General features: G+C 45.2%; 21 non-coding genes across 21 annotated transcripts; all 21 read left to right on the top strand.

Annotated features, from left to right (window-relative positions):
• Window positions 1-823: 823 nt before the first annotated feature.
• Window positions 824-1,014, top strand: LOC141250788 (U2 spliceosomal RNA). The gene has a single exon (XR_012312874.1). It is a non-coding gene; the product is annotated as a U2 spliceosomal RNA (small nuclear RNA).
• Window positions 1,015-2,132: 1,118 nt separating this feature from the next.
• On the top strand, window positions 2,133-2,323 carry LOC141250787 (U2 spliceosomal RNA). The gene has a single exon (XR_012312873.1). It is a non-coding gene; the product is annotated as a U2 spliceosomal RNA (small nuclear RNA).
• A 1,118-nt stretch (window positions 2,324-3,441) lies between these two features.
• Window positions 3,442-3,632, top strand: LOC141250786 (U2 spliceosomal RNA). Its single transcript, XR_012312872.1, has one exon. It is a non-coding gene; the product is annotated as a U2 spliceosomal RNA (small nuclear RNA).
• Window positions 3,633-4,750: 1,118 nt separating this feature from the next.
• Window positions 4,751-4,941, top strand: LOC141250785 (U2 spliceosomal RNA). The gene has a single exon (XR_012312871.1). It is a non-coding gene; the product is annotated as a U2 spliceosomal RNA (small nuclear RNA).
• Window positions 4,942-6,059: 1,118 nt separating this feature from the next.
• On the top strand, window positions 6,060-6,250 carry LOC141250784 (U2 spliceosomal RNA). Its single transcript, XR_012312870.1, has one exon. It is a non-coding gene; the product is annotated as a U2 spliceosomal RNA (small nuclear RNA).
• A 1,118-nt stretch (window positions 6,251-7,368) lies between these two features.
• On the top strand, window positions 7,369-7,559 carry LOC141250782 (U2 spliceosomal RNA). The gene has a single exon (XR_012312868.1). It is a non-coding gene; the product is annotated as a U2 spliceosomal RNA (small nuclear RNA).
• Window positions 7,560-8,677: 1,118 nt separating this feature from the next.
• Window positions 8,678-8,868, top strand: LOC141250781 (U2 spliceosomal RNA). The gene has a single exon (XR_012312867.1). It is a non-coding gene; the product is annotated as a U2 spliceosomal RNA (small nuclear RNA).
• Window positions 8,869-9,986: 1,118 nt separating this feature from the next.
• On the top strand, window positions 9,987-10,177 carry LOC141250779 (U2 spliceosomal RNA). Its single transcript, XR_012312866.1, has one exon. It is a non-coding gene; the product is annotated as a U2 spliceosomal RNA (small nuclear RNA).
• A 1,118-nt stretch (window positions 10,178-11,295) lies between these two features.
• LOC141250778 (U2 spliceosomal RNA) lies at window positions 11,296-11,486 on the top strand. The gene has a single exon (XR_012312865.1). It is a non-coding gene; the product is annotated as a U2 spliceosomal RNA (small nuclear RNA).
• A 1,118-nt stretch (window positions 11,487-12,604) lies between these two features.
• LOC141250777 (U2 spliceosomal RNA) lies at window positions 12,605-12,795 on the top strand. Its single transcript, XR_012312864.1, has one exon. It is a non-coding gene; the product is annotated as a U2 spliceosomal RNA (small nuclear RNA).
• Window positions 12,796-13,913: 1,118 nt separating this feature from the next.
• LOC141250776 (U2 spliceosomal RNA) lies at window positions 13,914-14,104 on the top strand. The gene has a single exon (XR_012312863.1). It is a non-coding gene; the product is annotated as a U2 spliceosomal RNA (small nuclear RNA).
• A 1,118-nt stretch (window positions 14,105-15,222) lies between these two features.
• On the top strand, window positions 15,223-15,413 carry LOC141250775 (U2 spliceosomal RNA). Its single transcript, XR_012312862.1, has one exon. It is a non-coding gene; the product is annotated as a U2 spliceosomal RNA (small nuclear RNA).
• Window positions 15,414-16,531: 1,118 nt separating this feature from the next.
• LOC141250774 (U2 spliceosomal RNA) lies at window positions 16,532-16,722 on the top strand. Its single transcript, XR_012312861.1, has one exon. It is a non-coding gene; the product is annotated as a U2 spliceosomal RNA (small nuclear RNA).
• A 1,118-nt stretch (window positions 16,723-17,840) lies between these two features.
• Window positions 17,841-18,031, top strand: LOC141250808 (U2 spliceosomal RNA). The gene has a single exon (XR_012312893.1). It is a non-coding gene; the product is annotated as a U2 spliceosomal RNA (small nuclear RNA).
• A 1,118-nt stretch (window positions 18,032-19,149) lies between these two features.
• Window positions 19,150-19,340, top strand: LOC141250773 (U2 spliceosomal RNA). Its single transcript, XR_012312860.1, has one exon. It is a non-coding gene; the product is annotated as a U2 spliceosomal RNA (small nuclear RNA).
• Window positions 19,341-20,458: 1,118 nt separating this feature from the next.
• LOC141250772 (U2 spliceosomal RNA) lies at window positions 20,459-20,649 on the top strand. Its single transcript, XR_012312859.1, has one exon. It is a non-coding gene; the product is annotated as a U2 spliceosomal RNA (small nuclear RNA).
• Window positions 20,650-21,767: 1,118 nt separating this feature from the next.
• LOC141250809 (U2 spliceosomal RNA) lies at window positions 21,768-21,958 on the top strand. The gene has a single exon (XR_012312894.1). It is a non-coding gene; the product is annotated as a U2 spliceosomal RNA (small nuclear RNA).
• A 1,118-nt stretch (window positions 21,959-23,076) lies between these two features.
• LOC141250806 (U2 spliceosomal RNA) lies at window positions 23,077-23,267 on the top strand. The gene has a single exon (XR_012312892.1). It is a non-coding gene; the product is annotated as a U2 spliceosomal RNA (small nuclear RNA).
• A 1,118-nt stretch (window positions 23,268-24,385) lies between these two features.
• Window positions 24,386-24,576, top strand: LOC141250794 (U2 spliceosomal RNA). Its single transcript, XR_012312880.1, has one exon. It is a non-coding gene; the product is annotated as a U2 spliceosomal RNA (small nuclear RNA).
• Window positions 24,577-25,694: 1,118 nt separating this feature from the next.
• On the top strand, window positions 25,695-25,885 carry LOC141250783 (U2 spliceosomal RNA). The gene has a single exon (XR_012312869.1). It is a non-coding gene; the product is annotated as a U2 spliceosomal RNA (small nuclear RNA).
• A 1,118-nt stretch (window positions 25,886-27,003) lies between these two features.
• On the top strand, window positions 27,004-27,194 carry LOC141250771 (U2 spliceosomal RNA). Its single transcript, XR_012312858.1, has one exon. It is a non-coding gene; the product is annotated as a U2 spliceosomal RNA (small nuclear RNA).
• The last annotated feature ends 151 nt before the right edge of the window (window positions 27,195-27,345 follow it).

The raw sequence follows: 27,345 nt of genomic DNA, 5'->3' as shown, positions 1-27,345 counted from the left end.
CTACAGGTGGTGAGATAAGCTGCACAATATAATTGACCTTTCAGTATATTGTTGCACACACACCATCTATTTAGCAAATGCCCTTGTTATCAACAGCAGCCTTTTAAACTCACCCGAGCTAACAGGTATGTGCGCTGGTTACACTGCTGCGCTTAAAATTTCTTTTTTGGTTTGCTACAATGCCTTTTCTGAAACGTTGTCTCCTTCTGCTGGAACACTGACTTCTTTCATTTAATGCCTGCAGACTATAAAAGAGAACCCAACCCAAAAAGTTTGGTTGATTAGTCTGTGGCATTCTGTTAAACTGTTGCTTATGGCGGTCTCTGTGAGCTTCTCAGCGACATTCAGCCAGCCAGGTATCCTGCCTGCAGTAGATGGAATGTGGCAATGGAACGCTGGCTGCGCGTGTCATAATAGGCTCTGAGCCTTTATATACCTGTGCACAGCAGCAGCCACCTTCAGTCTGCTGCTGGACAGCCAGCAGCAGCAGCAGCAGCAGGAGAGGTATGTAATCAGGAGCCCTCCTGCTAAGGGTAGACAGCTGCTCGTTCCACCCCACCCCCCGCCTTAATTGGTTCTCCTCCCTTCCAACGGTGTTGAGGCGGGTGGGAACAGCAGGGGGTGAAGGTGCTGTGTTTAAAGAGGTGGAGTTATGCAGATCTAAAACGCGTGGATTGCAGCAGCAGCAAGCCGAAAAGTGCAGGCATGTAAGGGATCTAGAGGTTGACAACATGTCTTCTTAACGGGAGTCCAGGAGCTCATCTCCACAAATGGACTTTTTAGGATCCTTGGGTGGCTCCGTAGTTTGAAACCAATTCTGGTTATCGCTTCTCGGCCTTTTGGCTAAGATCAAGTGTAGTATCTGTTCTTATCAGTTTAATATCTGATACGTCCCCTATCTGGGGACCATATATTAAATGGATTTTTAGAACAGGGAGATGGAAAAAGAGCTTGCTCTGTCCACTCCACGCATTGACCTGGTATTGCAGTATCTCCAGGACCGGTGCACCCCTTCTTTAATGCAGTTTCTAAAATCAGAAAGAATTGAATTCAATGTTTTTTGTTCATTTTGCTTGTTTGTCGGATTTTGGGATGGACTCTTTGGCTCTGCTTTTCTTCTCCTCATTGGATTTTTCATGTTCAAAGTTGCAGAAGCCAGATTACAAGCTCATTTTGGTTCAACTTCAGCAACTGTGCATTGCATTGCCATGTAATGTGATGCAATGCTATCTTTCTAGCTCTCCCTTTCTACTTCCTTTTGGATAAACAGACATATTAGGCAAGCATTTTGGAGCTTTCACCTAAATAACTACAGGTGGTGAGATAAGCTGCACAATATAATTGACCTTTCAGTATATTGTTGCACACACACCATCTATTTAGCAAATGCCCTTGTTATCAACAGCAGCCTTTTAAACTCACCCGAGCTAACAGGTATGTGCGCTGGTTACACTGCTGCGCTTAAAATTTATTTTTTGGTTTGCTACAATGCCTTTTCTGAAACGTTGTCTCCTTCTGCTGGAACACTGACTTCTTTCATTTAATGCCTGCAGACTATAAAAGAGAACCCAACCCAAAAAGTTTGGTTGATTAGTCTGTGGCATTCTGTTAAACTGTTGCTTATGGCGGTCTCTGTGAGCTTCTCAGCGACATTCAGCCAGCCAGGTATCCTGCCTGCAGTAGATGGAATGTGGCAATGGAACGCTGGCTGCGCGTGTCATAATAGGCTCTGAGCCTTTATATACCTGTGCACAGCAGCAGCCACCTTCAGTCTGCTGCTGGACAGCCAGCAGCAGCAGCAGCAGCAGGAGAGGTATGTAATCAGGAGCCCTCCTGCTAAGGGTAGACAGCTGCTCGTTCCACCCCACCCCCCGCCTTAATTGGTTCTCCTCCCTTCCAACGGTGTTGAGGCGGGTGGGAACAGCAGGGGGTGAAGGTGCTGTGTTTAAAGAGGTGGAGTTATGCAGATCTAAAACGCGTGGATTGCAGCAGCAGCAAGCCGAAAAGTGCAGGCATGTAAGGGATCTAGAGGTTGACAACATGTCTTCTTAACGGGAGTCCAGGAGCTCATCTCCACAAATGGACTTTTTAGGATCCTTGGGTGGCTCCGTAGTTTGAAACCAATTCTGGTTATCGCTTCTCGGCCTTTTGGCTAAGATCAAGTGTAGTATCTGTTCTTATCAGTTTAATATCTGATACGTCCCCTATCTGGGGACCATATATTAAATGGATTTTTAGAACAGGGAGATGGAAAAAGAGCTTGCTCTGTCCACTCCACGCATTGACCTGGTATTGCAGTATCTCCAGGACCGGTGCACCCCTTCTTTAATGCAGTTTCTAAAATCAGAAAGAATTGAATTCAATGTTTTTTGTTCATTTTGCTTGTTTGTCGGATTTTGGGATGGACTCTTTGGCTCTGCTTTTCTTCTCCTCATTGGATTTTTCATGTTCAAAGTTGCAGAAGCCAGATTACAAGCTCATTTTGGTTCAACTTCAGCAACTGTGCATTGCATTGCCATGTAATGTGATGCAATGCTATCTTTCTAGCTCTCCCTTTCTACTTCCTTTTGGATAAACAGACATATTAGGCAAGCATTTTGGAGCTTTCACCTAAATAACTACAGGTGGTGAGATAAGCTGCACAATATAATTGACCTTTCAGTATATTGTTGCACACACACCATCTATTTAGCAAATGCCCTTGTTATCAACAGCAGCCTTTTAAACTCACCCGAGCTAACAGGTATGTGCGCTGGTTACACTGCTGCGCTTAAAATTTCTTTTTTGGTTTGCTACAATGCCTTTTCTGAAACGTTGTCTCCTTCTGCTGGAACACTGACTTCTTTCATTTAATGCCTGCAGACTATAAAAGAGAACCCAACCCAAAAAGTTTGGTTGATTAGTCTGTGGCATTCTGTTAAACTGTTGCTTATGGCGGTCTCTGTGAGCTTCTCAGCGACATTCAGCCAGCCAGGTATCCTGCCTGCAGTAGATGGAATGTGGCAATGGAACGCTGGCTGCGCGTGTCATAATAGGCTCTGAGCCTTTATATACCTGTGCACAGCAGCAGCCACCTTCAGTCTGCTGCTGGACAGCCAGCAGCAGCAGCAGCAGCAGGAGAGGTATGTAATCAGGAGCCCTCCTGCTAAGGGTAGACAGCTGCTCGTTCCACCCCACCCCCCGCCTTAATTGGTTCTCCTCCCTTCCAACGGTGTTGAGGCGGGTGGGAACAGCAGGGGGTGAAGGTGCTGTGTTTAAAGAGGTGGAGTTATGCAGATCTAAAACGCGTGGATTGCAGCAGCAGCAAGCCGAAAAGTGCAGGCATGTAAGGGATCTAGAGGTTGACAACATGTCTTCTTAACGGGAGTCCAGGAGCTCATCTCCACAAATGGACTTTTTAGGATCCTTGGGTGGCTCCGTAGTTTGAAACCAATTCTGGTTATCGCTTCTCGGCCTTTTGGCTAAGATCAAGTGTAGTATCTGTTCTTATCAGTTTAATATCTGATACGTCCCCTATCTGGGGACCATATATTAAATGGATTTTTAGAACAGGGAGATGGAAAAAGAGCTTGCTCTGTCCACTCCACGCATTGACCTGGTATTGCAGTATCTCCAGGACCGGTGCACCCCTTCTTTAATGCAGTTTCTAAAATCAGAAAGAATTGAATTCAATGTTTTTTGTTCATTTTGCTTGTTTGTCGGATTTTGGGATGGACTCTTTGGCTCTGCTTTTCTTCTCCTCATTGGATTTTTCATGTTCAAAGTTGCAGAAGCCAGATTACAAGCTCATTTTGGTTCAACTTCAGCAACTGTGCATTGCATTGCCATGTAATGTGATGCAATGCTATCTTTCTAGCTCTCCCTTTCTACTTCCTTTTGGATAAACAGACATATTAGGCAAGCATTTTGGAGCTTTCACCTAAATAACTACAGGTGGTGAGATAAGCTGCACAATATAATTGACCTTTCAGTATATTGTTGCACACACACCATCTATTTAGCAAATGCCCTTGTTATCAACAGCAGCCTTTTAAACTCACCCGAGCTAACAGGTATGTGCGCTGGTTACACTGCTGCGCTTAAAATTTCTTTTTTGGTTTGCTACAATGCCTTTTCTGAAACGTTGTCTCCTTCTGCTGGAACACTGACTTCTTTCATTTAATGCCTGCAGACTATAAAAGAGAACCCAACCCAAAAAGTTTGGTTGATTAGTCTGTGGCATTCTGTTAAACTGTTGCTTATGGCGGTCTCTGTGAGCTTCTCAGCGACATTCAGCCAGCCAGGTATCCTGCCTGCAGTAGATGGAATGTGGCAATGGAACGCTGGCTGCGCGTGTCATAATAGGCTCTGAGCCTTTATATACCTGTGCACAGCAGCAGCCACCTTCAGTCTGCTGCTGGACAGCCAGCAGCAGCAGCAGCAGCAGGAGAGGTATGTAATCAGGAGCCCTCCTGCTAAGGGTAGACAGCTGCTCGTTCCACCCCACCCCCCGCCTTAATTGGTTCTCCTCCCTTCCAACGGTGTTGAGGCGGGTGGGAACAGCAGGGGGTGAAGGTGCTGTGTTTAAAGAGGTGGAGTTATGCAGATCTAAAACGCGTGGATTGCAGCAGCAGCAAGCCGAAAAGTGCAGGCATGTAAGGGATCTAGAGGTTGACAACATGTCTTCTTAACGGGAGTCCAGGAGCTCATCTCCACAAATGGACTTTTTAGGATCCTTGGGTGGCTCCGTAGTTTGAAACCAATTCTGGTTATCGCTTCTCGGCCTTTTGGCTAAGATCAAGTGTAGTATCTGTTCTTATCAGTTTAATATCTGATACGTCCCCTATCTGGGGACCATATATTAAATGGATTTTTAGAACAGGGAGATGGAAAAAGAGCTTGCTCTGTCCACTCCACGCATTGACCTGGTATTGCAGTATCTCCAGGACCGGTGCACCCCTTCTTTAATGCAGTTTCTAAAATCAGAAAGAATTGAATTCAATGTTTTTTGTTCATTTTGCTTGTTTGTCGGATTTTGGGATGGACTCTTTGGCTCTGCTTTTCTTCTCCTCATTGGATTTTTCATGTTCAAAGTTGCAGAAGCCAGATTACAAGCTCATTTTGGTTCAACTTCAGCAACTGTGCATTGCATTGCCATGTAATGTGATGCAATGCTATCTTTCTAGCTCTCCCTTTCTACTTCCTTTTGGATAAACAGACATATTAGGCAAGCATTTTGGAGCTTTCACCTAAATAACTACAGGTGGTGAGATAAGCTGCACAATATAATTGACCTTTCAGTATATTGTTGCACACACACCATCTATTTAGCAAATGCCCTTGTTATCAACAGCAGCCTTTTAAACTCACCCGAGCTAACAGGTATGTGCGCTGGTTACACTGCTGCGCTTAAAATTTCTTTTTTGGTTTGCTACAATGCCTTTTCTGAAACGTTGTCTCCTTCTGCTGGAACACTGACTTCTTTCATTTAATGCCTGCAGACTATAAAAGAGAACCCAACCCAAAAAGTTTGGTTGATTAGTCTGTGGCATTCTGTTAAACTGTTGCTTATGGCGGTCTCTGTGAGCTTCTCAGCGACATTCAGCCAGCCAGGTATCCTGCCTGCAGTAGATGGAATGTGGCAATGGAACGCTGGCTGCGCGTGTCATAATAGGCTCTGAGCCTTTATATACCTGTGCACAGCAGCAGCCACCTTCAGTCTGCTGCTGGACAGCCAGCAGCAGCAGCAGCAGCAGGAGAGGTATGTAATCAGGAGCCCTCCTGCTAAGGGTAGACAGCTGCTCGTTCCACCCCACCCCCCGCCTTAATTGGTTCTCCTCCCTTCCAACGGTGTTGAGGCGGGTGGGAACAGCAGGGGGTGAAGGTGCTGTGTTTAAAGAGGTGGAGTTATGCAGATCTAAAACGCGTGGATTGCAGCAGCAGCAAGCCGAAAAGTGCAGGCATGTAAGGGATCTAGAGGTTGACAACATGTCTTCTTAACGGGAGTCCAGGAGCTCATCTCCACAAATGGACTTTTTAGGATCCTTGGGTGGCTCCGTAGTTTGAAACCAATTCTGGTTATCGCTTCTCGGCCTTTTGGCTAAGATCAAGTGTAGTATCTGTTCTTATCAGTTTAATATCTGATACGTCCCCTATCTGGGGACCATATATTAAATGGATTTTTAGAACAGGGAGATGGAAAAAGAGCTTGCTCTGTCCACTCCACGCATTGACCTGGTATTGCAGTATCTCCAGGACCGGTGCACCCCTTCTTTAATGCAGTTTCTAAAATCAGAAAGAATTGAATTCAATGTTTTTTGTTCATTTTGCTTGTTTGTCGGATTTTGGGATGGACTCTTTGGCTCTGCTTTTCTTCTCCTCATTGGATTTTTCATGTTCAAAGTTGCAGAAGCCAGATTACAAGCTCATTTTGGTTCAACTTCAGCAACTGTGCATTGCATTGCCATGTAATGTGATGCAATGCTATCTTTCTAGCTCTCCCTTTCTACTTCCTTTTGGATAAACAGACATATTAGGCAAGCATTTTGGAGCTTTCACCTAAATAACTACAGGTGGTGAGATAAGCTGCACAATATAATTGACCTTTCAGTATATTGTTGCACACACACCATCTATTTAGCAAATGCCCTTGTTATCAACAGCAGCCTTTTAAACTCACCCGAGCTAACAGGTATGTGCGCTGGTTACACTGCTGCGCTTAAAATTTCTTTTTTGGTTTGCTACAATGCCTTTTCTGAAACGTTGTCTCCTTCTGCTGGAACACTGACTTCTTTCATTTAATGCCTGCAGACTATAAAAGAGAACCCAACCCAAAAAGTTTGGTTGATTAGTCTGTGGCATTCTGTTAAACTGTTGCTTATGGCGGTCTCTGTGAGCTTCTCAGCGACATTCAGCCAGCCAGGTATCCTGCCTGCAGTAGATGGAATGTGGCAATGGAACGCTGGCTGCGCGTGTCATAATAGGCTCTGAGCCTTTATATACCTGTGCACAGCAGCAGCCACCTTCAGTCTGCTGCTGGACAGCCAGCAGCAGCAGCAGCAGCAGGAGAGGTATGTAATCAGGAGCCCTCCTGCTAAGGGTAGACAGCTGCTCGTTCCACCCCACCCCCCGCCTTAATTGGTTCTCCTCCCTTCCAACGGTGTTGAGGCGGGTGGGAACAGCAGGGGGTGAAGGTGCTGTGTTTAAAGAGGTGGAGTTATGCAGATCTAAAACGCGTGGATTGCAGCAGCAGCAAGCCGAAAAGTGCAGGCATGTAAGGGATCTAGAGGTTGACAACATGTCTTCTTAACGGGAGTCCAGGAGCTCATCTCCACAAATGGACTTTTTAGGATCCTTGGGTGGCTCCGTAGTTTGAAACCAATTCTGGTTATCGCTTCTCGGCCTTTTGGCTAAGATCAAGTGTAGTATCTGTTCTTATCAGTTTAATATCTGATACGTCCCCTATCTGGGGACCATATATTAAATGGATTTTTAGAACAGGGAGATGGAAAAAGAGCTTGCTCTGTCCACTCCACGCATTGACCTGGTATTGCAGTATCTCCAGGACCGGTGCACCCCTTCTTTAATGCAGTTTCTAAAATCAGAAAGAATTGAATTCAATGTTTTTTGTTCATTTTGCTTGTTTGTCGGATTTTGGGATGGACTCTTTGGCTCTGCTTTTCTTCTCCTCATTGGATTTTTCATGTTCAAAGTTGCAGAAGCCAGATTACAAGCTCATTTTGGTTCAACTTCAGCAACTGTGCATTGCATTGCCATGTAATGTGATGCAATGCTATCTTTCTAGCTCTCCCTTTCTACTTCCTTTTGGATAAACAGACATATTAGGCAAGCATTTTGGAGCTTTCACCTAAATAACTACAGGTGGTGAGATAAGCTGCACAATATAATTGACCTTTCAGTATATTGTTGCACACACACCATCTATTTAGCAAATGCCCTTGTTATCAACAGCAGCCTTTTAAACTCACCCGAGCTAACAGGTATGTGCGCTGGTTACACTGCTGCGCTTAAAATTTCTTTTTTGGTTTGCTACAATGCCTTTTCTGAAACGTTGTCTCCTTCTGCTGGAACACTGACTTCTTTCATTTAATGCCTGCAGACTATAAAAGAGAACCCAACCCAAAAAGTTTGGTTGATTAGTCTGTGGCATTCTGTTAAACTGTTGCTTATGGCGGTCTCTGTGAGCTTCTCAGCGACATTCAGCCAGCCAGGTATCCTGCCTGCAGTAGATGGAATGTGGCAATGGAACGCTGGCTGCGCGTGTCATAATAGGCTCTGAGCCTTTATATACCTGTGCACAGCAGCAGCCACCTTCAGTCTGCTGCTGGACAGCCAGCAGCAGCAGCAGCAGCAGGAGAGGTATGTAATCAGGAGCCCTCCTGCTAAGGGTAGACAGCTGCTCGTTCCACCCCACCCCCCGCCTTAATTGGTTCTCCTCCCTTCCAACGGTGTTGAGGCGGGTGGGAACAGCAGGGGGTGAAGGTGCTGTGTTTAAAGAGGTGGAGTTATGCAGATCTAAAACGCGTGGATTGCAGCAGCAGCAAGCCGAAAAGTGCAGGCATGTAAGGGATCTAGAGGTTGACAACATGTCTTCTTAACGGGAGTCCAGGAGCTCATCTCCACAAATGGACTTTTTAGGATCCTTGGGTGGCTCCGTAGTTTGAAACCAATTCTGGTTATCGCTTCTCGGCCTTTTGGCTAAGATCAAGTGTAGTATCTGTTCTTATCAGTTTAATATCTGATACGTCCCCTATCTGGGGACCATATATTAAATGGATTTTTAGAACAGGGAGATGGAAAAAGAGCTTGCTCTGTCCACTCCACGCATTGACCTGGTATTGCAGTATCTCCAGGACCGGTGCACCCCTTCTTTAATGCAGTTTCTAAAATCAGAAAGAATTGAATTCAATGTTTTTTGTTCATTTTGCTTGTTTGTCGGATTTTGGGATGGACTCTTTGGCTCTGCTTTTCTTCTCCTCATTGGATTTTTCATGTTCAAAGTTGCAGAAGCCAGATTACAAGCTCATTTTGGTTCAACTTCAGCAACTGTGCATTGCATTGCCATGTAATGTGATGCAATGCTATCTTTCTAGCTCTCCCTTTCTACTTCCTTTTGGATAAACAGACATATTAGGCAAGCATTTTGGAGCTTTCACCTAAATAACTACAGGTGGTGAGATAAGCTGCACAATATAATTGACCTTTCAGTATATTGTTGCACACACACCATCTATTTAGCAAATGCCCTTGTTATCAACAGCAGCCTTTTAAACTCACCCGAGCTAACAGGTATGTGCGCTGGTTACACTGCTGCGCTTAAAATTTCTTTTTTGGTTTGCTACAATGCCTTTTCTGAAACGTTGTCTCCTTCTGCTGGAACACTGACTTCTTTCATTTAATGCCTGCAGACTATAAAAGAGAACCCAACCCAAAAAGTTTGGTTGATTAGTCTGTGGCATTCTGTTAAACTGTTGCTTATGGCGGTCTCTGTGAGCTTCTCAGCGACATTCAGCCAGCCAGGTATCCTGCCTGCAGTAGATGGAATGTGGCAATGGAACGCTGGCTGCGCGTGTCATAATAGGCTCTGAGCCTTTATATACCTGTGCACAGCAGCAGCCACCTTCAGTCTGCTGCTGGACAGCCAGCAGCAGCAGCAGCAGCAGGAGAGGTATGTAATCAGGAGCCCTCCTGCTAAGGGTAGACAGCTGCTCGTTCCACCCCACCCCCCGCCTTAATTGGTTCTCCTCCCTTCCAACGGTGTTGAGGCGGGTGGGAACAGCAGGGGGTGAAGGTGCTGTGTTTAAAGAGGTGGAGTTATGCAGATCTAAAACGCGTGGATTGCAGCAGCAGCAAGCCGAAAAGTGCAGGCATGTAAGGGATCTAGAGGTTGACAACATGTCTTCTTAACGGGAGTCCAGGAGCTCATCTCCACAAATGGACTTTTTAGGATCCTTGGGTGGCTCCGTAGTTTGAAACCAATTCTGGTTATCGCTTCTCGGCCTTTTGGCTAAGATCAAGTGTAGTATCTGTTCTTATCAGTTTAATATCTGATACGTCCCCTATCTGGGGACCATATATTAAATGGATTTTTAGAACAGGGAGATGGAAAAAGAGCTTGCTCTGTCCACTCCACGCATTGACCTGGTATTGCAGTATCTCCAGGACCGGTGCACCCCTTCTTTAATGCAGTTTCTAAAATCAGAAAGAATTGAATTCAATGTTTTTTGTTCATTTTGCTTGTTTGTCGGATTTTGGGATGGACTCTTTGGCTCTGCTTTTCTTCTCCTCATTGGATTTTTCATGTTCAAAGTTGCAGAAGCCAGATTACAAGCTCATTTTGGTTCAACTTCAGCAACTGTGCATTGCATTGCCATGTAATGTGATGCAATGCTATCTTTCTAGCTCTCCCTTTCTACTTCCTTTTGGATAAACAGACATATTAGGCAAGCATTTTGGAGCTTTCACCTAAATAACTACAGGTGGTGAGATAAGCTGCACAATATAATTGACCTTTCAGTATATTGTTGCACACACACCATCTATTTAGCAAATGCCCTTGTTATCAACAGCAGCCTTTTAAACTCACCCGAGCTAACAGGTATGTGCGCTGGTTACACTGCTGCGCTTAAAATTTCTTTTTTGGTTTGCTACAATGCCTTTTCTGAAACGTTGTCTCCTTCTGCTGGAACACTGACTTCTTTCATTTAATGCCTGCAGACTATAAAAGAGAACCCAACCCAAAAAGTTTGGTTGATTAGTCTGTGGCATTCTGTTAAACTGTTGCTTATGGCGGTCTCTGTGAGCTTCTCAGCGACATTCAGCCAGCCAGGTATCCTGCCTGCAGTAGATGGAATGTGGCAATGGAACGCTGGCTGCGCGTGTCATAATAGGCTCTGAGCCTTTATATACCTGTGCACAGCAGCAGCCACCTTCAGTCTGCTGCTGGACAGCCAGCAGCAGCAGCAGCAGCAGGAGAGGTATGTAATCAGGAGCCCTCCTGCTAAGGGTAGACAGCTGCTCGTTCCACCCCACCCCCCGCCTTAATTGGTTCTCCTCCCTTCCAACGGTGTTGAGGCGGGTGGGAACAGCAGGGGGTGAAGGTGCTGTGTTTAAAGAGGTGGAGTTATGCAGATCTAAAACGCGTGGATTGCAGCAGCAGCAAGCCGAAAAGTGCAGGCATGTAAGGGATCTAGAGGTTGACAACATGTCTTCTTAACGGGAGTCCAGGAGCTCATCTCCACAAATGGACTTTTTAGGATCCTTGGGTGGCTCCGTAGTTTGAAACCAATTCTGGTTATCGCTTCTCGGCCTTTTGGCTAAGATCAAGTGTAGTATCTGTTCTTATCAGTTTAATATCTGATACGTCCCCTATCTGGGGACCATATATTAAATGGATTTTTAGAACAGGGAGATGGAAAAAGAGCTTGCTCTGTCCACTCCACGCATTGACCTGGTATTGCAGTATCTCCAGGACCGGTGCACCCCTTCTTTAATGCAGTTTCTAAAATCAGAAAGAATTGAATTCAATGTTTTTTGTTCATTTTGCTTGTTTGTCGGATTTTGGGATGGACTCTTTGGCTCTGCTTTTCTTCTCCTCATTGGATTTTTCATGTTCAAAGTTGCAGAAGCCAGATTACAAGCTCATTTTGGTTCAACTTCAGCAACTGTGCATTGCATTGCCATGTAATGTGATGCAATGCTATCTTTCTAGCTCTCCCTTTCTACTTCCTTTTGGATAAACAGACATATTAGGCAAGCATTTTGGAGCTTTCACCTAAATAACTACAGGTGGTGAGATAAGCTGCACAATATAATTGACCTTTCAGTATATTGTTGCACACACACCATCTATTTAGCAAATGCCCTTGTTATCAACAGCAGCCTTTTAAACTCACCCGAGCTAACAGGTATGTGCGCTGGTTACACTGCTGCGCTTAAAATTTCTTTTTTGGTTTGCTACAATGCCTTTTCTGAAACGTTGTCTCCTTCTGCTGGAACACTGACTTCTTTCATTTAATGCCTGCAGACTATAAAAGAGAACCCAACCCAAAAAGTTTGGTTGATTAGTCTGTGGCATTCTGTTAAACTGTTGCTTATGGCGGTCTCTGTGAGCTTCTCAGCGACATTCAGCCAGCCAGGTATCCTGCCTGCAGTAGATGGAATGTGGCAATGGAACGCTGGCTGCGCGTGTCATAATAGGCTCTGAGCCTTTATATACCTGTGCACAGCAGCAGCCACCTTCAGTCTGCTGCTGGACAGCCAGCAGCAGCAGCAGCAGCAGGAGAGGTATGTAATCAGGAGCCCTCCTGCTAAGGGTAGACAGCTGCTCGTTCCACCCCACCCCCCGCCTTAATTGGTTCTCCTCCCTTCCAACGGTGTTGAGGCGGGTGGGAACAGCAGGGGGTGAAGGTGCTGTGTTTAAAGAGGTGGAGTTATGCAGATCTAAAACGCGTGGATTGCAGCAGCAGCAAGCCGAAAAGTGCAGGCATGTAAGGGATCTAGAGGTTGACAACATGTCTTCTTAACGGGAGTCCAGGAGCTCATCTCCACAAATGGACTTTTTAGGATCCTTGGGTGGCTCCGTAGTTTGAAACCAATTCTGGTTATCGCTTCTCGGCCTTTTGGCTAAGATCAAGTGTAGTATCTGTTCTTATCAGTTTAATATCTGATACGTCCCCTATCTGGGGACCATATATTAAATGGATTTTTAGAACAGGGAGATGGAAAAAGAGCTTGCTCTGTCCACTCCACGCATTGACCTGGTATTGCAGTATCTCCAGGACCGGTGCACCCCTTCTTTAATGCAGTTTCTAAAATCAGAAAGAATTGAATTCAATGTTTTTTGTTCATTTTGCTTGTTTGTCGGATTTTGGGATGGACTCTTTGGCTCTGCTTTTCTTCTCCTCATTGGATTTTTCATGTTCAAAGTTGCAGAAGCCAGATTACAAGCTCATTTTGGTTCAACTTCAGCAACTGTGCATTGCATTGCCATGTAATGTGATGCAATGCTATCTTTCTAGCTCTCCCTTTCTACTTCCTTTTGGATAAACAGACATATTAGGCAAGCATTTTGGAGCTTTCACCTAAATAACTACAGGTGGTGAGATAAGCTGCACAATATAATTGACCTTTCAGTATATTGTTGCACACACACCATCTATTTAGCAAATGCCCTTGTTATCAACAGCAGCCTTTTAAACTCACCCGAGCTAACAGGTATGTGCGCTGGTTACACTGCTGCGCTTAAAATTTCTTTTTTGGTTTGCTACAATGCCTTTTCTGAAACGTTGTCTCCTTCTGCTGGAACACTGACTTCTTTCATTTAATGCCTGCAGACTATAAAAGAGAACCCAACCCAAAAAGTTTGGTTGATTAGTCTGTGGCATTCTGTTAAACTGTTGCTTATGGCGGTCTCTGTGAGCTTCTCAGCGACATTCAGCCAGCCAGGTATCCTGCCTGCAGTAGATGGAATGTGGCAATGGAACGCTGGCTGCGCGTGTCATAATAGGCTCTGAGCCTTTATATACCTGTGCACAGCAGCAGCCACCTTCAGTCTGCTGCTGGACAGCCAGCAGCAGCAGCAGCAGCAGGAGAGGTATGTAATCAGGAGCCCTCCTGCTAAGGGTAGACAGCTGCTCGTTCCACCCCACCCCCCGCCTTAATTGGTTCTCCTCCCTTCCAACGGTGTTGAGGCGGGTGGGAACAGCAGGGGGTGAAGGTGCTGTGTTTAAAGAGGTGGAGTTATGCAGATCTAAAACGCGTGGATTGCAGCAGCAGCAAGCCGAAAAGTGCAGGCATGTAAGGGATCTAGAGGTTGACAACATGTCTTCTTAACGGGAGTCCAGGAGCTCATCTCCACAAATGGACTTTTTAGGATCCTTGGGTGGCTCCGTAGTTTGAAACCAATTCTGGTTATCGCTTCTCGGCCTTTTGGCTAAGATCAAGTGTAGTATCTGTTCTTATCAGTTTAATATCTGATACGTCCCCTATCTGGGGACCATATATTAAATGGATTTTTAGAACAGGGAGATGGAAAAAGAGCTTGCTCTGTCCACTCCACGCATTGACCTGGTATTGCAGTATCTCCAGGACCGGTGCACCCCTTCTTTAATGCAGTTTCTAAAATCAGAAAGAATTGAATTCAATGTTTTTTGTTCATTTTGCTTGTTTGTCGGATTTTGGGATGGACTCTTTGGCTCTGCTTTTCTTCTCCTCATTGGATTTTTCATGTTCAAAGTTGCAGAAGCCAGATTACAAGCTCATTTTGGTTCAACTTCAGCAACTGTGCATTGCATTGCCATGTAATGTGATGCAATGCTATCTTTCTAGCTCTCCCTTTCTACTTCCTTTTGGATAAACAGACATATTAGGCAAGCATTTTGGAGCTTTCACCTAAATAACTACAGGTGGTGAGATAAGCTGCACAATATAATTGACCTTTCAGTATATTGTTGCACACACACCATCTATTTAGCAAATGCCCTTGTTATCAACAGCAGCCTTTTAAACTCACCCGAGCTAACAGGTATGTGCGCTGGTTACACTGCTGCGCTTAAAATTTCTTTTTTGGTTTGCTACAATGCCTTTTCTGAAACGTTGTCTCCTTCTGCTGGAACACTGACTTCTTTCATTTAATGCCTGCAGACTATAAAAGAGAACCCAACCCAAAAAGTTTGGTTGATTAGTCTGTGGCATTCTGTTAAACTGTTGCTTATGGCGGTCTCTGTGAGCTTCTCAGCGACATTCAGCCAGCCAGGTATCCTGCCTGCAGTAGATGGAATGTGGCAATGGAACGCTGGCTGCGCGTGTCATAATAGGCTCTGAGCCTTTATATACCTGTGCACAGCAGCAGCCACCTTCAGTCTGCTGCTGGACAGCCAGCAGCAGCAGCAGCAGCAGGAGAGGTATGTAATCAGGAGCCCTCCTGCTAAGGGTAGACAGCTGCTCGTTCCACCCCACCCCCCGCCTTAATTGGTTCTCCTCCCTTCCAACGGTGTTGAGGCGGGTGGGAACAGCAGGGGGTGAAGGTGCTGTGTTTAAAGAGGTGGAGTTATGCAGATCTAAAACGCGTGGATTGCAGCAGCAGCAAGCCGAAAAGTGCAGGCATGTAAGGGATCTAGAGGTTGACAACATGTCTTCTTAACGGGAGTCCAGGAGCTCATCTCCACAAATGGACGTTTTAGGATCCTTGGGTGGCTCCGTAGTTTGAAACCAATTCTGGTTATCGCTTCTCGGCCTTTTGGCTAAGATCAAGTGTAGTATCTGTTCTTATCAGTTTAATATCTGATACGTCCCCTATCTGGGGACCATATATTAAATGGATTTTTAGAACAGGGAGATGGAAAAAGAGCTTGCTCTGTCCACTCCACGCATTGACCTGGTATTGCAGTATCTCCAGGACCGGTGCACCCCTTCTTTAATGCAGTTTCTAAAATCAGAAAGAATTGAATTCAATGTTTTTTGTTCATTTTGCTTGTTTGTCGGATTTTGGGATGGACTCTTTGGCTCTGCTTTTCTTCTCCTCATTGGATTTTTCATGTTCAAAGTTGCAGAAGCCAGATTACAAGCTCATTTTGGTTCAACTTCAGCAACTGTGCATTGCATTGCCATGTAATGTGATGCAATGCTATCTTTCTAGCTCTCCCTTTCTACTTCCTTTTGGATAAACAGACATATTAGGCAAGCATTTTGGAGCTTTCACCTAAATAACTACAGGTGGTGAGATAAGCTGCACAATATAATTGACCTTTCAGTATATTGTTGCACACACACCATCTATTTAGCAAATGCCCTTGTTATCAACAGCAGCCTTTTAAACTCACCCGAGCTAACAGGTATGTGCGCTGGTTACACTGCTGCGCTTAAAATTTCTTTTTTGGTTTGCTACAATGCCTTTTCTGAAACGTTGTCTCCTTCTGCTGGAACACTGACTTCTTTCATTTAATGCCTGCAGACTATAAAAGAGAACCCAACCCAAAAAGTTTGGTTGATTAGTCTGTGGCATTCTGTTAAACTGTTGCTTATGGCGGTCTCTGTGAGCTTCTCAGCGACATTCAGCCAGCCAGGTATCCTGCCTGCAGTAGATGGAATGTGGCAATGGAACGCTGGCTGCGCGTGTCATAATAGGCTCTGAGCCTTTATATACCTGTGCACAGCAGCAGCCACCTTCAGTCTGCTGCTGGACAGCCAGCAGCAGCAGCAGCAGCAGGAGAGGTATGTAATCAGGAGCCCTCCTGCTAAGGGTAGACAGCTGCTCGTTCCACCCCACCCCCCGCCTTAATTGGTTCTCCTCCCTTCCAACGGTGTTGAGGCGGGTGGGAACAGCAGGGGGTGAAGGTGCTGTGTTTAAAGAGGTGGAGTTATGCAGATCTAAAACGCGTGGATTGCAGCAGCAGCAAGCCGAAAAGTGCAGGCATGTAAGGGATCTAGAGGTTGACAACATGTCTTCTTAACGGGAGTCCAGGAGCTCATCTCCACAAATGGACTTTTTAGGATCCTTGGGTGGCTCCGTAGTTTGAAACCAATTCTGGTTATCGCTTCTCGGCCTTTTGGCTAAGATCAAGTGTAGTATCTGTTCTTATCAGTTTAATATCTGATACGTCCCCTATCTGGGGACCATATATTAAATGGATTTTTAGAACAGGGAGATGGAAAAAGAGCTTGCTCTGTCCACTCCACGCATTGACCTGGTATTGCAGTATCTCCAGGACCGGTGCACCCCTTCTTTAATGCAGTTTCTAAAATCAGAAAGAATTGAATTCAATGTTTTTTGTTCATTTTGCTTGTTTGTCGGATTTTGGGATGGACTCTTTGGCTCTGCTTTTCTTCTCCTCATTGGATTTTTCATGTTCAAAGTTGCAGAAGCCAGATTACAAGCTCATTTTGGTTCAACTTCAGCAACTGTGCATTGCATTGCCATGTAATGTGATGCAATGCTATCTTTCTAGCTCTCCCTTTCTACTTCCTTTTGGATAAACAGACATATTAGGCAAGCATTTTGGAGCTTTCACCTAAATAACTACAGGTGGTGAGATAAGCTGCACAATATAATTGACCTTTCAGTATATTGTTGCACACACACCATCTATTTAGCAAATGCCCTTGTTATCAACAGCAGCCTTTTAAACTCACCCGAGCTAACAGGTATGTGCGCTGGTTACACTGCTGCGCTTAAAATTTCTTTTTTGGTTTGCTACAATGCCTTTTCTGAAACGTTGTCTCCTTCTGCTGGAACACTGACTTCTTTCATTTAATGCCTGCAGACTATAAAAGAGAACCCAACCCAAAAAGTTTGGTTGATTAGTCTGTGGCATTCTGTTAAACTGTTGCTTATGGCGGTCTCTGTGAGCTTCTCAGCGACATTCAGCCAGCCAGGTATCCTGCCTGCAGTAGATGGAATGTGGCAATGGAACGCTGGCTGCGCGTGTCATAATAGGCTCTGAGCCTTTATATACCTGTGCACAGCAGCAGCCACCTTCAGTCTGCTGCTGGACAGCCAGCAGCAGCAGCAGCAGCAGGAGAGGTATGTAATCAGGAGCCCTCCTGCTAAGGGTAGACAGCTGCTCGTTCCACCCCACCCCCCGCCTTAATTGGTTCTCCTCCCTTCCAACGGTGTTGAGGCGGGTGGGAACAGCAGGGGGTGAAGGTGCTGTGTTTAAAGAGGTGGAGTTATGCAGATCTAAAACGCGTGGATTGCAGCAGCAGCAAGCCGAAAAGTGCAGGCATGTAAGGGATCTAGAGGTTGACAACATGTCTTCTTAACGGGAGTCCAGGAGCTCATCTCCACAAATGGACTTTTTAGGATCCTTGGGTGGCTCCGTAGTTTGAAACCAATTCTGGTTATCGCTTCTCGGCCTTTTGGCTAAGATCAAGTGTAGTATCTGTTCTTATAAGTTTAATATCTGATACGTCCCCTATCTGGGGACCATATATTAAATGGATTTTTAGAACAGGGAGATGGAAAAAGAGCTTGCTCTGTCCACTCCACGCATTGACCTGGTATTGCAGTATCTCCAGGACCGGTGCACCCCTTCTTTAATGCAGTTTCTAAAATCAGAAAGAATTGAATTCAATGTTTTTTGTTCATTTTGCTTGTTTGTCGGATTTTGGGATGGACTCTTTGGCTCTGCTTTTCTTCTCCTCATTGGATTTTTCATGTTCAAAGTTGCAGAAGCCAGATTACAAGCTCATTTTGGTTCAACTTCAGCAACTGTGCATTGCATTGCCATGTAATGTGATGCAATGCTATCTTTCTAGCTCTCCCTTTCTACTTCCTTTTGGATAAACAGACATATTAGGCAAGCATTTTGGAGCTTTCACCTAAATAACTACAGGTGGTGAGATAAGCTGCACAATATAATTGACCTTTCAGTATATTGTTGCACACACACCATCTATTTAGCAAATGCCCTTGTTATCAACAGCAGCCTTTTAAACTCACCCGAGCTAACAGGTATGTGCGCTGGTTACACTGCTGCGCTTAAAATTTCTTTTTTGGTTTGCTACAATGCCTTTTCTGAAACGTTGTCTCCTTCTGCTGGAACACTGACTTCTTTCATTTAATGCCTGCAGACTATAAAAGAGAACCCAACCCAAAAAGTTTGGTTGATTAGTCTGTGGCATTCTGTTAAACTGTTGCTTATGGCGGTCTCTGTGAGCTTCTCAGCGACATTCAGCCAGCCAGGTATCCTGCCTGCAGTAGATGGAATGTGGCAATGGAACGCTGGCTGCGCGTGTCATAATAGGCTCTGAGCCTTTATATACCTGTGCACAGCAGCAGCCACCTTCAGTCTGCTGCTGGACAGCCAGCAGCAGCAGCAGCAGCAGGAGAGGTATGTAATCAGGAGCCCTCCTGCTAAGGGTAGACAGCTGCTCGTTCCACCCCACCCCCCGCCTTAATTGGTTCTCCTCCCTTCCAACGGTGTTGAGGCGGGTGGGAACAGCAGGGGGTGAAGGTGCTGTGTTTAAAGAGGTGGAGTTATGCAGATCTAAAACGCGTGGATTGCAGCAGCAGCAAGCCGAAAAGTGCAGGCATGTAAGGGATCTAGAGGTTGACAACATGTCTTCTTAACGGGAGTCCAGGAGCTCATCTCCACAAATGGACGTTTTAGGATCCTTGGGTGGCTCCGTAGTTTGAAACCAATTCTGGTTATCGCTTCTCGGCCTTTTGGCTAAGATCAAGTGTAGTATCTGTTCTTATCAGTTTAATATCTGATACGTCCCCTATCTGGGGACCATATATTAAATGGATTTTTAGAACAGGGAGATGGAAAAAGAGCTTGCTCTGTCCACTCCACGCATTGACCTGGTATTGCAGTATCTCCAGGACCGGTGCACCCCTTCTTTAATGCAGTTTCTAAAATCAGAAAGAATTGAATTCAATGTTTTTTGTTCATTTTGCTTGTTTGTCGGATTTTGGGATGGACTCTTTGGCTCTGCTTTTCTTCTCCTCATTGGATTTTTCATGTTCAAAGTTGCAGAAGCCAGATTACAAGCTCATTTTGGTTCAACTTCAGCAACTGTGCATTGCATTGCCATGTAATGTGATGCAATGCTATCTTTCTAGCTCTCCCTTTCTACTTCCTTTTGGATAAACAGACATATTAGGCAAGCATTTTGGAGCTTTCACCTAAATAACTACAGGTGGTGAGATAAGCTGCACAATATAATTGACCTTTCAGTATATTGTTGCACACACACCATCTATTTAGCAAATGCCCTTGTTATCAACAGCAGCCTTTTAAACTCACCCGAGCTAACAGGTATGTGCGCTGGTTACACTGCTGCGCTTAAAATTTCTTTTTTGGTTTGCTACAATGCCTTTTCTGAAACGTTGTCTCCTTCTGCTGGAACACTGACTTCTTTCATTTAATGCCTGCAGACTATAAAAGAGAACCCAACCCAAAAAGTTTGGTTGATTAGTCTGTGGCATTCTGTTAAACTGTTGCTTATGGCGGTCTCTGTGAGCTTCTCAGCGACATTCAGCCAGCCAGGTATCCTGCCTGCAGTAGATGGAATGTGGCAATGGAACGCTGGCTGCGCGTGTCATAATAGGCTCTGAGCCTTTATATACCTGTGCACAGCAGCAGCCACCTTCAGTCTGCTGCTGGACAGCCAGCAGCAGCAGCAGCAGCAGGAGAGGTATGTAATCAGGAGCCCTCCTGCTAAGGGTAGACAGCTGCTCGTTCCACCCCACCCCCCGCCTTAATTGGTTCTCCTCCCTTCCAACGGTGTTGAGGCGGGTGGGAACAGCAGGGGGTGAAGGTGCTGTGTTTAAAGAGGTGGAGTTATGCAGATCTAAAACGCGTGGATTGCAGCAGCAGCAAGCCGAAAAGTGCAGGCATGTAAGGGATCTAGAGGTTGACAACATGTCTTCTTAACGGGAGTCCAGGAGCTCATCTCCACAAATGGACGTTTTAGGATCCTTGGGTGGCTCCGTAGTTTGAAACCAATTCTGGTTATCGCTTCTCGGCCTTTTGGCTAAGATCAAGTGTAGTATCTGTTCTTATCAGTTTAATATCTGATACGTCCCCTATCTGGGGACCATATATTAAATGGATTTTTAGAACAGGGAGATGGAAAAAGAGCTTGCTCTGTCCACTCCACGCATTGACCTGGTATTGCAGTATCTCCAGGACCGGTGCACCCCTTCTTTAATGCAGTTTCTAAAATCAGAAAGAATTGAATTCAATGTTTTTTGTTCATTTTGCTTGTTTGTCGGATTTTGGGATGGACTCTTTGGCTCTGCTTTTCTTCTCCTCATTGGATTTTTCATGTTCAAAGTTGCAGAAGCCAGATTACAAGCTCATTTTGGTTCAACTTCAGCAACTGTGCATTGCATTGCCATGTAATGTGATGCAATGCTATCTTTCTAGCTCTCCCTTTCTACTTCCTTTTGGATAAACAGACATATTAGGCAAGCATTTTGGAGCTTTCACCTAAATAACTACAGGTGGTGAGATAAGCTGCACAATATAATTGACCTTTCAGTATATTGTTGCACACACACCATCTATTTAGCAAATGCCCTTGTTATCAACAGCAGCCTTTTAAACTCACCCGAGCTAACAGGTATGTGCGCTGGTTACACTGCTGCGCTTAAAATTTCTTTTTTGGTTTGCTACAATGCCTTTTCTGAAACGTTGTCTCCTTCTGCTGGAACACTGACTTCTTTCATTTAATGCCTGCAGACTATAAAAGAGAACCCAACCCAAAAAGTTTGGTTGATTAGTCTGTGGCATTCTGTTAAACTGTTGCTTATGGCGGTCTCTGTGAGCTTCTCAGCGACATTCAGCCAGCCAGGTATCCTGCCTGCAGTAGATGGAATGTGGCAATGGAACGCTGGCTGCGCGTGTCATAATAGGCTCTGAGCCTTTATATACCTGTGCACAGCAGCAGCCACCTTCAGTCTGCTGCTGGACAGCCAGCAGCAGCAGCAGCAGCAGGAGAGGTATGTAATCAGGAGCCCTCCTGCTAAGGGTAGACAGCTGCTCGTTCCACCCCACCCCCCGCCTTAATTGGTTCTCCTCCCTTCCAACGGTGTTGAGGCGGGTGGGAACAGCAGGGGGTGAAGGTGCTGTGTTTAAAGAGGTGGAGTTATGCAGATCTAAAACGCGTGGATTGCAGCAGCAGCAAGCCGAAAAGTGCAGGCATGTAAGGGATCTAGAGGTTGACAACATGTCTTCTTAACGGGAGTCCAGGAGCTCATCTCCACAAATGGACTTTTTAGGATCCTTGGGTGGCTCCGTAGTTTGAAACCAATTCTGGTTATCGCTTCTCGGCCTTTTGGCTAAGATCAAGTGTAGTATCTGTTCTTATCAGTTTAATATCTGATACGTCCCCTATCTGGGGACCATATATTAAATGGATTTTTAGAACAGGGAGATGGAAAAAGAGCTTGCTCTGTCCACTCCACGCATTGACCTGGTATTGCAGTATCTCCAGGACCGGTGCACCCCTTCTTTAATGCAGTTTCTAAAATCAGAAAGAATTGAATTCAATGTTTTTTGTTCATTTTGCTTGTTTGTCGGATTTTGGGATGGACTCTTTGGCTCTGCTTTTCTTCTCCTCATTGGATTTTTCATGTTCAAAGTTGCAGAAGCCAGATTACAAGCTCATTTTGGTTCAACTTCAGCAACTGTGCATTGCATTGCCATGTAATGTGATGCAATGCTATCTTTCTAGCTCTCCCTTTCTACTTCCTTTTGGATAAACAGACATATTAGGCAAGCATTTTGGAGCTTTCACCTAAATAACTACAGGTGGTGAGATAAGCTGCACAATATAATTGACCTTTCAGTATATTGTTGCACACACACCATCTATTTAGCAAATGCCCTTGTTATCAACAGCAGCCTTTTAAACTCACCCGAGCTAACAGGTATGTGCGCTGGTTACACTGCTGCGCTTAAAATTTCTTTTTTGGTTTGCTACAATGCCTTTTCTGAAACGTTGTCTCCTTCTGCTGGAACACTGACTTCTTTCATTTAATGCCTGCAGACTATAAAAGAGAACCCAACCCAAAAAGTTTGGTTGATTAGTCTGTGGCATTCTGTTAAACTGTTGCTTATGGCGGTCTCTGTGAGCTTCTCAGCGACATTCAGCCAGCCAGGTATCCTGCCTGCAGTAGATGGAATGTGGCAATGGAACGCTGGCTGCGCGTGTCATAATAGGCTCTGAGCCTTTATATACCTGTGCACAGCAGCAGCCACCTTCAGTCTGCTGCTGGACAGCCAGCAGCAGCAGCAGCAGCAGGAGAGGTATGTAATCAGGAGCCCTCCTGCTAAGGGTAGACAGCTGCTCGTTCCACCCCACCCCCCGCCTTAATTGGTTCTCCTCCCTTCCAACGGTGTTGAGGCGGGTGGGAACAGCAGGGGGTGAAGGTGCTGTGTTTAAAGAGGTGGAGTTATGCAGATCTAAAACGCGTGGATTGCAGCAGCAGCAAGCCGAAAAGTGCAGGCATGTAAGGGATCTAGAGGTTGACAACATGTCTTCTTAACGGGAGTCCAGGAGCTCATCTCCACAAATGGACTTTTTAGGATCCTTGGGTGGCTCCGTAGTTTGAAACCAATTCTGGTTATCGCTTCTCGGCCTTTTGGCTAAGATCAAGTGTAGTATCTGTTCTTATCAGTTTAATATCTGATACGTCCCCTATCTGGGGACCATATATTAAATGGATTTTTAGAACAGGGAGATGGAAAAAGAGCTTGCTCTGTCCACTCCACGCATTGACCTGGTATTGCAGTATCTCCAGGACCGGTGCACCCCTTCTTTAATGCAGTTTCTAAAATCAGAAAGAATTGAATTCAATGTTTTTTGTTCATTTTGCTTGTTTGTCGGATTTTGGGATGGACTCTTTGGCTCTGCTTTTCTTCTCCTCATTGGATTTTTCATGTTCAAAGTTGCAGAAGCCAGATTACAAGCTCATTTTGGTTCAACTTCAGCAACTGTGCATTGCATTGCCATGTAATGTGATGCAATGCTATCTTTCTAGCTCTCCCTTTCTACTTCCTTTTGGATAAACAGACATATTAGGCAAGCATTTTGGAGCTTTCACCTAAATAACTACAGGTGGTGAGATAAGCTGCACAATATAATTGACCTTTCAGTATATTGTTGCACACACACCATCTATTTAGCAAATGCCCTTGTTATCAACAGCAGCCTTTTAAACTCACCCGAGCTAACAGGTATGTGCGCTGGTTACACTGCTGCGCTTAAAATTTCTTTTTTGGTTTGCTACAATGCCTTTTCTGAAACGTTGTCTCCTTCTGCTGGAACACTGACTTCTTTCATTTAATGCCTGCAGACTATAAAAGAGAACCCAACCCAAAAAGTTTGGTTGATTAGTCTGTGGCATTCTGTTAAACTGTTGCTTATGGCGGTCTCTGTGAGCTTCTCAGCGACATTCAGCCAGCCAGGTATCCTGCCTGCAGTAGATGGAATGTGGCAATGGAACGCTGGCTGCGCGTGTCATAATAGGCTCTGAGCCTTTATATACCTGTGCACAGCAGCAGCCACCTTCAGTCTGCTGCTGGACAGCCAGCAGCAGCAGCAGCAGCAGGAGAGGTATGTAATCAGGAGCCCTCCTGCTAAGGGTAGACAGCTGCTCGTTCCACCCCACCCCCCGCCTTAATTGGTTCTCCTCCCTTCCAACGGTGTTGAGGCGGGTGGGAACAGCAGGGGGTGAAGGTGCTGTGTTTAAAGAGGTGGAGTTATGCAGATCTAAAACGCGTGGATTGCAGCAGCAGCAAGCCGAAAAGTGCAGGCATGTAAGGGATCTAGAGGTTGACAACATGTCTTCTTAACGGGAGTCCAGGAGCTCATCTCCACAAATGGACTTTTTAGGATCCTTGGGTGGCTCCGTAGTTTGAAACCAATTCTGGTTATCGCTTCTCGGCCTTTTGGCTAAGATCAAGTGTAGTATCTGTTCTTATCAGTTTAATATCTGATACGTCCCCTATCTGGGGACCATATATTAAATGGATTTTTAGAACAGGGAGATGGAAAAAGAGCTTGCTCTGTCCACTCCACGCATTGACCTGGTATTGCAGTATCTCCAGGACCGGTGCACCCCTTCTTTAATGCAGTTTCTAAAATCAGAAAGAATTGAATTCAATGTTTTTTGTTCATTTTGCTTGTTTGTCGGATTTTGGGATGGACTCTTTGGCTCTGCTTTTCTTCTCCTCATTGGATTTTTCATGTTCAAAGTTGCAGAAGCCAGATTACAAGCTCATTTTGGTTCAACTTCAGCAACTGTGCATTGCATTGCCATGTAATGTGATGCAATGCTATCTTTCTAGCTCTCCCTTTCTACTTCCTTTTGGATAAACAGACATATTAGGCAAGCATTTTGGAGCTTTCACCTAAATAACTACAGGTGGTGAGATAAGCTGCACAATATAATTGACCTTTCAGTATATTGTTGCACACACACCATCTATTTAGCAAATGCCCTTGTTATCAACAGCAGCCTTTTAAACTCACCCGAGCTAACAGGTATGTGCGCTGGTTACACTGCTGCGCTTAAAATTTCTTTTTTGGTTTGCTACAATGCCTTTTCTGAAACGTTGTCTCCTTCTGCTGGAACACTGACTTCTTTCATTTAATGCCTGCAGACTATAAAAGAGAACCCAACCCAAAAAGTTTGGTTGATTAGTCTGTGGCATTCTGTTAAACTGTTGCTTATGGCGGTCTCTGTGAGCTTCTCAGCGACATTCAGCCAGCCAGGTATCCTGCCTGCAGTAGATGGAATGTGGCAATGGAACGCTGGCTGCGCGTGTCATAATAGGCTCTGAGCCTTTATATACCTGTGCACAGCAGCAGCCACCTTCAGTCTGCTGCTGGACAGCCAGCAGCAGCAGCAGCAGCAGGAGAGGTATGTAATCAGGAGCCCTCCTGCTAAGGGTAGACAGCTGCTCGTTCCACCCCACCCCCCGCCTTAATTGGTTCTCCTCCCTTCCAACGGTGTTGAGGCGGGTGGGAACAGCAGGGGGTGAAGGTGCTGTGTTTAAAGAGGTGGAGTTATGCAGATCTAAAACGCGTGGATTGCAGCAGCAGCAAGCCGAAAAGTGCAGGCATGTAAGGGATCTAGAGGTTGACAACATGTCTTCTTAACGGGAGTCCAGGAGCTCATCTCCACAAATGGACTTTTTAGGATCCTTGGGTGGCTCCGTAGTTTGAAACCAATTCTGGTTATCGCTTCTCGGCCTTTTGGCTAAGATCAAGTGTAGTATCTGTTCTTATCAGTTTAATATCTGATACGTCCCCTATCTGGGGACCATATATTAAATGGATTTTTAGAACAGGGAGATGGAAAAAGAGCTTGCTCTGTCCACTCCACGCATTGACCTGGTATTGCAGTATCTCCAGGACCGGTGCACCCCTTCTTTAATGCAGTTTCTAAAATCAGAAAGAATTGAATTCAATGTTTTTTGTTCATTTTGCTTGTTTGTCGGATTTTGGGATGGACTCTTTGGCTCTGCTTTTCTTCTCCTCATTGGATTTTTCATGTTCAAAGTTGCAGAAGCCAGATTACAAGCTCATTTTGGTTCAACTTCAGCAACTGTGCATTGCATTGCCATGTAATGTGATGCAATGCTATCTTTCTAGCTCTCCCTTTCTACTTCCTTTTGGATAAACAGACATATTAGGCAAGCATTTTGGAGCTTTCACCTAAATAACTACAGGTGGTGAGATAAGCTGCACAATATAATTGACCTTTCAGTATATTGTTGCACACACACCATCTATTTAGCAAATGCCCTTGTTATCAACAGCAGCCTTTTAAACTCACCCGAGCTAACAGGTATGTGCGCTGGTTACACTGCTGCGCTTAAAATTTCTTTTTTGGTTTGCTACAATGCCTTTTCTGAAACGTTGTCTCCTTCTGCTGGAACACTGACTTCTTTCATTTAATGCCTGCAGACTATAAAAGAGAACCCAACCCAAAAAGTTTGGTTGATTAGTCTGTGGCATTCTGTTAAACTGTTGCTTATGGCGGTCTCTGTGAGCTTCTCAGCGACATTCAGCCAGCCAGGTATCCTGCCTGCAGTAGATGGAATGTGGCAATGGAACGCTGGCTGCGCGTGTCATAATAGGCTCTGAGCCTTTATATACCTGTGCACAGCAGCAGCCACCTTCAGTCTGCTGCTGGACAGCCAGCAGCAGCAGCAGCAGCAGGAGAGGTATGTAATCAGGAGCCCTCCTGCTAAGGGTAGACAGCTGCTCGTTCCACCCCACCCCCCGCCTTAATTGGTTCTCCTCCCTTCCAACGGTGTTGAGGCGGGTGGGAACAGCAGGGGGTGAAGGTGCTGTGTTTAAAGAGGTGGAGTTATGCAGATCTAAAACGCGTGGATTGCAGCAGCAGCAAGCCGAAAAGTGCAGGCATGTAAGGGATCTAGAGGTTGACAACATGTCTTCTTAACGGGAGTCCAGGAGCTCATCTCCACAAATGGACTTTTTAGGATCCTTGGGTGGCTCCGTAGTTTGAAACCAATTCTGGTTATCGCTTCTCGGCCTTTTGGCTAAGATCAAGTGTAGTATCTGTTCTTATCAGTTTAATATCTGATACGTCCCCTATCTGGGGACCATATATTAAATGGATTTTTAGAACAGGGAGATGGAAAAAGAGCTTGCTCTGTCCACTCCACGCATTGACCTGGTATTGCAGTATCTCCAGGACCGGTGCACCCCTTCTTTAATGCAGTTTCTAAAATCAGAAAGAATTGAATTCAATGTTTTTTGTTCATTTTGCTTGTTTGTCGGATTTTGGGATGGACTCTTTGGCTCTGCTTTTCTTCTCCTCATTGGATTTTTCATGTTCAAAGTTGCAGAAGCCAGATTACA

Source organism: Phyllobates terribilis, unplaced genomic scaffold (assembly GCF_046119375.1).
Source record: "Phyllobates terribilis strain yellow unplaced genomic scaffold, ASM4611937v1 Scaffold_6120__1_contigs__length_46772, whole genome shotgun sequence".
NCBI classification, from domain to species: domain Eukaryota; kingdom Metazoa; phylum Chordata; class Amphibia; order Anura; family Dendrobatidae; genus Phyllobates; species Phyllobates terribilis.
The sequence above is the reverse complement of the archived record's forward strand: the minus strand, read 5'-3'. Positions and strand labels throughout refer to the sequence as shown.